We start from the raw sequence: 7,671 nt of genomic DNA on the forward strand, positions 1-7,671 counted from the left end.
GCCCCAGTGGAATTCCTGGCAGTAATGTTCAGAAAGCACCCCAGACAGGCTTCGCTCTGCCTGCTCTCAGCAGCAGATGAGCTTCAGTGAAGGTGTATGTGTGTGTGTGAGAGTGTGAGTGAGGAAAACAAGACATAAAGAGATCTTTATTAGTGTGTTTATGAGAAAGTGTTTCATGTTTAATGCATACAGTCCCATACATCTCCTCTTTTGTATGTGTGTGCTGTAAAATCCGCCCAGGGCCTGTCCTTCATTCCCCCAGGACACTGCACCGTTGCTGGGATGCCTGCTTGTGTATAGCCATAGTCAGGAAATGTCACTGTTGGCATCTGACGAGAGCTGGTGCGCCAACCCAAGCGTGCCTCCTAGCCACCTGCGGCCCAGCCTCCTCCGCCGCAGACACTGGCTCGCTTGTTTGTTCACCGACCATTCCTCGCCATTCCCCTCCAAAGTCAGCCGGCCTGGCCTGCTCTGGTTCTGTGAAAGATCAATCAGGTGAGTACAATAGCATTTATAGGGGTGTTTTTGACTGGCAGCCCTGAAGAGAAGTAGCTGCCATGCAGCTGCACCGGCCCAGCTGAGCTGCCAGATAAAACACAAAGCTGACTCTAAACTCTCCCCCACACAGCCACAACACCTGTTTAATAGTTTAAAACAGGCAAAAAATAAATCTGAACTTAAACATAAATGTAAAAGCTTACATTTTTAACCTGCTCAGAATGTTTTAGATTTGTTATTTTCTTTGTTTCTTTTTTTTAATATTTTCTTTTTGGCTTGCATAGTTTTATTGTTTATCGTTTTTACTGACTTTTATTAGTCAGTTGATATAATCTCAGCCTTAGTGTTATTGATAACACATTTCACTGAAAGACCAAAACCAATAATGTGTCTGTGGCTTTCAGCCCTAAAACAATCCTGCTACAGATTGCTACATTTTCAGATTTGAATTAAGACACATTTGGTGCTTTAGTGAATATTTGTGGTAACAGGATGGTGTGTGTGGGACTGCCTCGGGATAATCTACAGTGTGTATGTACATGCAATGAAGGAACATTTCACCCAGTGCAACAGTGTTGCTCATTGATGTTTTTTTGGACAACAATGGAGCTCTATGGGACAGAGGAAGACGATGTAGGCCTATCAGAGTTTGGACGAGATTTTTGCTAAAAAATAAAATATTTTTTCTACATCAAACTATTTGTTCAAATTGTTAAAGACACTTACATGTATTCACATTCATGTGTATTCACACATTCAAACCATAAAACTGGCCCTCTATTAGGAGCCAAAGGCCCATATTGGAGACCAAAGAGTGTTGTGGGATACATTGTTTTGTTCTGAAAGCAGGATGACTTTAAGTAGACACAGAGGAGCCTTGTTGATGTCTCTGTCTCTGTCTCTCAATCACCGCTTCGCTTCCCACATAACGCTGGTTTTGTGTAAACCCCCCTATTGTTGCCACAAGCCCCCTCTTCAACCCACATTTCCATTTATATCCCATTTTCCACTTCATTTCCATGCTAATTTGAAGATGGGGGACATAAAAAAATCCCATGTTATGTCATTTATGTTGCAGCTGGTCTATCTATCCATACAAGGGGAAATCCAGTGGGGCTGGCCTCAGGGCATGGCGGACTGTTCGGCAAAGACATCTCTCATGAATTTAACATAAAGGGACACTCAGTATTGAGTTAAAAATCAAACAAAAGTTATTTTAGCTTTTCTGAGCTCCGCTCCACATTTTCTTCTGGGGTTTCATGGTTTTGCAATCCGTATTGTTGTGTTTTCACAAGGGAGCCTGTCTAATTTTGTTGGATTCCTGCTTGTAATGACTCCCAATCCTTGTAAACTCTGTGGTGTAAATAATGCCTCCAGATCTTTCCACCAAAACAACACACAAGCCTGTTTGGAGGCCTGAACAAGTGGGCGGTTGTGTTTAGTTTGGGTTTATCCGGTACTGGGAGACCTGATAACACAAGTTCCTCAGCTTGACCGCAGATGTCCAACCATGGGTGACGGTGAATTTAATAGGATGTGAAGCTTGTAGCTAATCTCGACTTAACATGTTTCTATATGGAGTATGTGCTGCTTTCTTGTAATTTATGAAGACATGTTTTTTTCCTGCTTCATCTTCTTTTTGTTGTTGAGAAATGTTTTTTTGTGATCCTCAAATAATATAAAAATCATCAGCAGATTCACTACAATTTCATACAAAGGACATATATCACCCCGTGAAAATGCATCACATAAAAATAATTAACAGTCCTTTATGTACTTTCTGCCCAATTAAAGCTCAAGGTACATTTCTTCAGTTGTTCTGGGAATGCTCTCCTGTTGGTTAGTTCTGGAACAATATTGCATCCAAAATTTCCGCCTTCATTAATGTAACTGTGCCTGTTACTGTCAATGGTTTGATTGTGAATGACCTGTCAGCCTTCCATCTCTCTAAAGCTCAAAAGCATGCTGTGTTTGCTGGACTTACAGCTGCTAAGAGGAGGATTGCAACCCGTTGGAAGCCACCTCATGACTTATCTGTTCATTCATGGATCTTTTCTTTTCTGGATGTCACGTACAGTACATGGAACCTTTGACGGCTTGTGTGGGTGGAGCCCCGGGGAAGACTTTGGACACTTGGCACAGCATTGCTGAGTCCTTGAAGGCATTGCTGTAGCCTTTTCTTTTGTTTGCGTGTGTGATTGGTCCCTGGTTTTGTGTCTGTCTTGGTGTGTGTCTGTTTGTGCATGTCTGTTTGTGCATGTGTCGTTTTGTCTCCCTCGCTCCCATTTTTCCTCTCTGTGATTATTTGACCCTGGGACACGTTCCTATGTACCAGTGTGTTGTTTGTAACAGTTGTGAATGTTATGTTTACTTTTTTCTGATTAAAAAAATACAAATTTGATCAAAAAAGAGAGAAAAAGATTCAACAGCCACTTTAACGTCTCTGTGAGGCTGGAATCTAAAGAAAACTGATCGACTTGGACTTGTGCACTGTTGACTTGGACTTGAGGACTTATGAAATCGGACTCGGAAGTTAGATGAAGTTTCTAACTACTTTTATGTCAAATAGGTCATGAAAATGTGATTTATTAATGATTTGAAATGTGAACTATTGTTGACTCTACTCCCACTCTTCTTTGGTAGTCTTGCCCTCCTCCAAAGCGCGCTGAAGGAGGGTCTGGCTACTCCACATAGCATTCAGGGATGGGAGGAAAACGTGCTCCAGTTAAATGGCATTTCTTTAAACCAATCAGAATCATCATGGGCGGTGCTAAACTCCACACAGAACTGCTGCAAAATAGTTGTGTGAGAGAAAACTCAGATTGGACAGATGGTCTAGCTAGCTGTCTCAATTTACCATGCAGAGATCTGAGGAGCAGTTAACAATAGTCCTCATAAATCCACCAAATTTAAAATCCCAACACAAAGAAAGAAGGAAACGGATCTGGCGGAATTTCCTGCAGCCCCGGAGCTATCCCCAAAGTGGAACGCGAAGGATATAGACTACTTCTTTGGGGACTCAAGACTTGACACAAACTCGACAGTTGGTGACTCAACTACAATACTGCCATCGGAATAAATCTACCACTGTCACCCCCCCCCACACACACACACACACAATCACAACTAGCAGATTAAAAGATAAAAGGTGACCTACTATAAGGACCAGCTAATGCTCTATATGTACAAAATGCCTGGCACTCCATGCTGACTTTGAAGTGAGAACAGGAGGAGAAGTATGGCACCCTTGCCATCCTGTGACATCTGGGACCAGGAATGTGCACAACCGCCCTTGATGGAGGTGCATCTGCTGTATGATGGACTGATGGCAATGAGGAAGTGGTTTAAGGGCTATTACCATAAGCTGTGTCCTTGGAGGGGAAAATGCCAGCGGGTCTCTGCGATGTGAGCCTAATGAATGGTATCCTTGACAGACACCGGATGCCTCTCAGTGATATTAGCACTATATTCATGGTAATTGAGTGTTACTTTTAGTAAAGGCTGTTACCTTAATGTGAGCACGTACCATGTGCCGAGCTTTGTGTTATTTTAAAGTATCAGTAGTAGATAACTTCATTGTCCCTGTGGGGCATTTGGGTTTGTGGCACAGTCGCGGGGCAGTTCATGACAGGACATCAGACAAATGAAACAAACCATTAGTCCCTACATCAGACACTGACAGACATAACATACATCACACGCTACAATACACTACACTGTACACCCTTGGGTATGACCAGACCAGCTGGACATAGCTTATTTGGACTGATTTAAGGCTTTTATGGCTTACAACAAGTAAAAGCCTTGCATTCAAAACCTTACATAAGTTAAAGTATGTATCAGCAAAATGTACTCTACGTTTCATTGGGCAGTAAAAGGTTCCCTGTCCTATTATTATATCTGATGTTTCTGGATTAATATTAATGATGCATTAATGTTCATGTTGTATCTTCCTACTGTAGATGTTCTAACTCCCTTATACAGCTGGGTAGTTTAATCTACAGTAACGCGTCGTATTCTATAAGATCGTCATGTGTTTGTAGCGTCACTGTCCTGTGGGTACCAGGTATCTCTAAAAGGTTTTAAAACTTTTCATGATGTCAAAAAAACAAACATTTTTCAGCACTGTGAAGATGCATTTTCCAGTTTATCCAAAAGGCTTTTTAGAAGCTTTATTTAGCTTAAGAGGTATTTTCTCAACACATAAAATAACACTTAAAACACATTAAAAAACAGTCATCTGAAAAGTAACTACAGCTGTCAGACAATGTAGTGGAGTAAAAATAACAACATTTGCCTCTGAGATGTAATGAAGTAGACATAAGTTAAAATGGACATACTCAACTAAAGTACAAATACCTCAAATTTGTATTTAAGTACACTACTTGAGTAAATGTACTTAGTCACATTCTAACTCTTTTGATAGGTCTGAAAGACAAAAAGCTGCATCAGCTCTGTGAGTTGATCAAGTCTCACATCAACTCAAAATGAACCCTTACAGACATTTCTTATTCAAGACTTTGGAGATTCCCCATGACGCCTGTTTTTAGCTTTAGAACACAATGAGGCTATGAATTATGGGTAATTGCCTCTGACAGAAATTGTGCACAAAAACAACAAGAAGGAGCCCTTAAGCAGTTGCCAATTTCATACTGGGAGAGCCCTGAGCTGTCATGGAATATGCTGCGCTCACTTAACCCAAAAAACATGTTGTAAAACCTCAGTGCATACACAGTAGGCTACATGTTTACAACACACTTCAAGAATGATGAAACAGTTTGTTCCTGGATGTCGGTTTCCTTCCTCCAAAGATAGGTGAAATAAAACATGCAAATTTGATCCAAACTCTTTTTTGCAATGTTGTTGTGTTTCCAGATCACAGCAATTGCATTGGCTGTCTGAGCAGAATGATAGAAACGTGAAAACTAAGAAAACATAGTTGAGGTAAACTGAAATTATCCTTCAACAAAGCTTGTTTGATCAGTTCAAGGTTACATGCCACCTAGCTTTCTTCTTCTTGTTTTTCTTCTTCCGCAGCAAATGTTTTGAGGGTATAGCTCCATCAGCATATGACGTAATAAAAATAATATTCCTTTAAGAAAACTTGGGCCCCGTATTGTGGGCAAAGCTAAGAGACCACTCCCTTCTCGTGTCATGCTATATTTGCTCTGCTCAGGTAAAGCTGCACTGATGTCAGCCCTCGAACATCAGGGGATGAAGTCAGGGGTGTTTGAAGGAGTGAGATCATTTTTCCATTGACTACAGAGTGGGGCAGTGTAAGGGACACCTCTCGTGGCAATCAGGGAGATGCTTGTCTGCCTGCTCGGCCGTCTATCGACCTGCCTGTCTTTCTGCTTTTATGCTTGCTCTGTGCGGTGTGCGCTTATTCATCTCATTTCAAACAGAGGATGAACGTGGTTTTCTTTTATTAATTTCTCACACTTTTCCTCTATTTTCTTTTGGTGGATGTGTTCTTTCACATGCAGTAGACACTAAGGGAAGAGGATTGGGGCCATTGTGAAAAATGTTTTTGAGATCTGAGTTTAGGTCAGAATTGTGACTTTATTCCACAATTTGAACTCAGAAGTTACAAATATTTTTCACATGTGGCCCTAATCCTATTCAAATAATACAAACATGCCTAAACTTGTGTCTGGAACTACCCTACTTTGACGTGGACACGTCTAAAAGATCCGATCTAGCATCTACCACTGTTTGCTGCCGTGGCTCCACGATGGTGGAACGAGCTCCCCACTGACGCCATGACGATGGAAACTCTACACGTCTTCCACCACAGACTGAAAACTCACTTTTCTGACTTCATTTTGGCCAATGAAAAGAAAGAAAAAACGTCCTCTGTCTCTTGTTTCTAAAATGTAGCAGTTGACGCAGATTTGTTTATTTGATTAATTTTATAAACCTGATTCTAGAAATGTTTGCGTGGTAAATTTCATGATTGATTGAGCACACTTATTGGAAGTTGCTTTGAATAAAAGCGAATTAGTAAATTCACTGATTGTAAATGAATGAATGTAATGTAATGTTGTATTGTTATTGCCTCCTCAGGCTCCCTATCCAACAAACAGATAGGAGAGCAGTAGAAATGTTCCCATCCAACTCTCAGCAAGAAAGCAAAGAAGCATATTGCCAAACATTGGTGTCAAATTCAACTTCACTAAGAGCCACACTGGAAGAATCCCATCAAGGGCCAGACATGTTTAGTTTATTGATATGCGTCAATTTAATCAAAAAAGTCAAACATCTTTGACTGTATTATTGCATATGTCATGTAGTCTTTGCACTTACAGTTTGGTTGCAATAAATTCCTAAAGAAGAGACAAAAACGTTGGGAAAAGTGTCAAAATTGTCATAAAAAGTGACAAATACTTTGGCAAAAGGGACAACAACGTTGCAAATCGTCAACAAATATGACAACGACGTTGAAAAAATGCATTGTGAACCTAAATTGATATGCGGTCCGGATCCTAATCTGCGAAGGGCCGGATTTGTCCCGCGGGCCTTGAGTTTGACACAGCTTTAAGAGGTCAATTCACCACTCAGAACCTAATAAACAAATTAGAGCATTTAAAGATTTACCATGACGCATGATGATCATGGTTTTCTTACTGACATCCACTGCAGAGATTGCTTACTCTTCTTACTTCTTACTGTACTACGCACAGATACTGGTTAGTGCATTCTTTGCCATTGTACTCTTTTTTTCTGTCTTGCACACACACACATTCAAACACACCTTAACACATATATGTGCAGTGATGTACTCTACGTGATACACAGGTATACGCAGTATTCCCACTAAGCTAAATAAAGGCATTTCCACCGTAAATTGGTACATTCAAGTGTATGAGAATGCAGCAAATGAAGTCTTTGACGCTCAAAATTTCCCTGGTGGAGGACACCCAGACGCCCTACTTTGATATGTCCATTCTGGTCCATGTATTTCTATAGTACAGTATACCTGATAAAATACATTAGAGTACACCACTGTATACGTGAGCATATAGGTGTCCAAGACACATGTAGTAACTGACATACTCTAACTGGAGTACAGAGGAGTCGTGCAGAGGCACATTACACCCATGATCACGAGCACACGGTAACAAACAACATGAAACAAAACTCTCACACTGGTTCCCACAAACAAACAAACAG

Source organism: Etheostoma spectabile, chromosome 21 (genome assembly GCF_008692095.1).
Source record: "Etheostoma spectabile isolate EspeVRDwgs_2016 chromosome 21, UIUC_Espe_1.0, whole genome shotgun sequence".
In the NCBI taxonomy this organism is placed as follows: domain Eukaryota; kingdom Metazoa; phylum Chordata; class Actinopteri; order Perciformes; family Percidae; genus Etheostoma; species Etheostoma spectabile.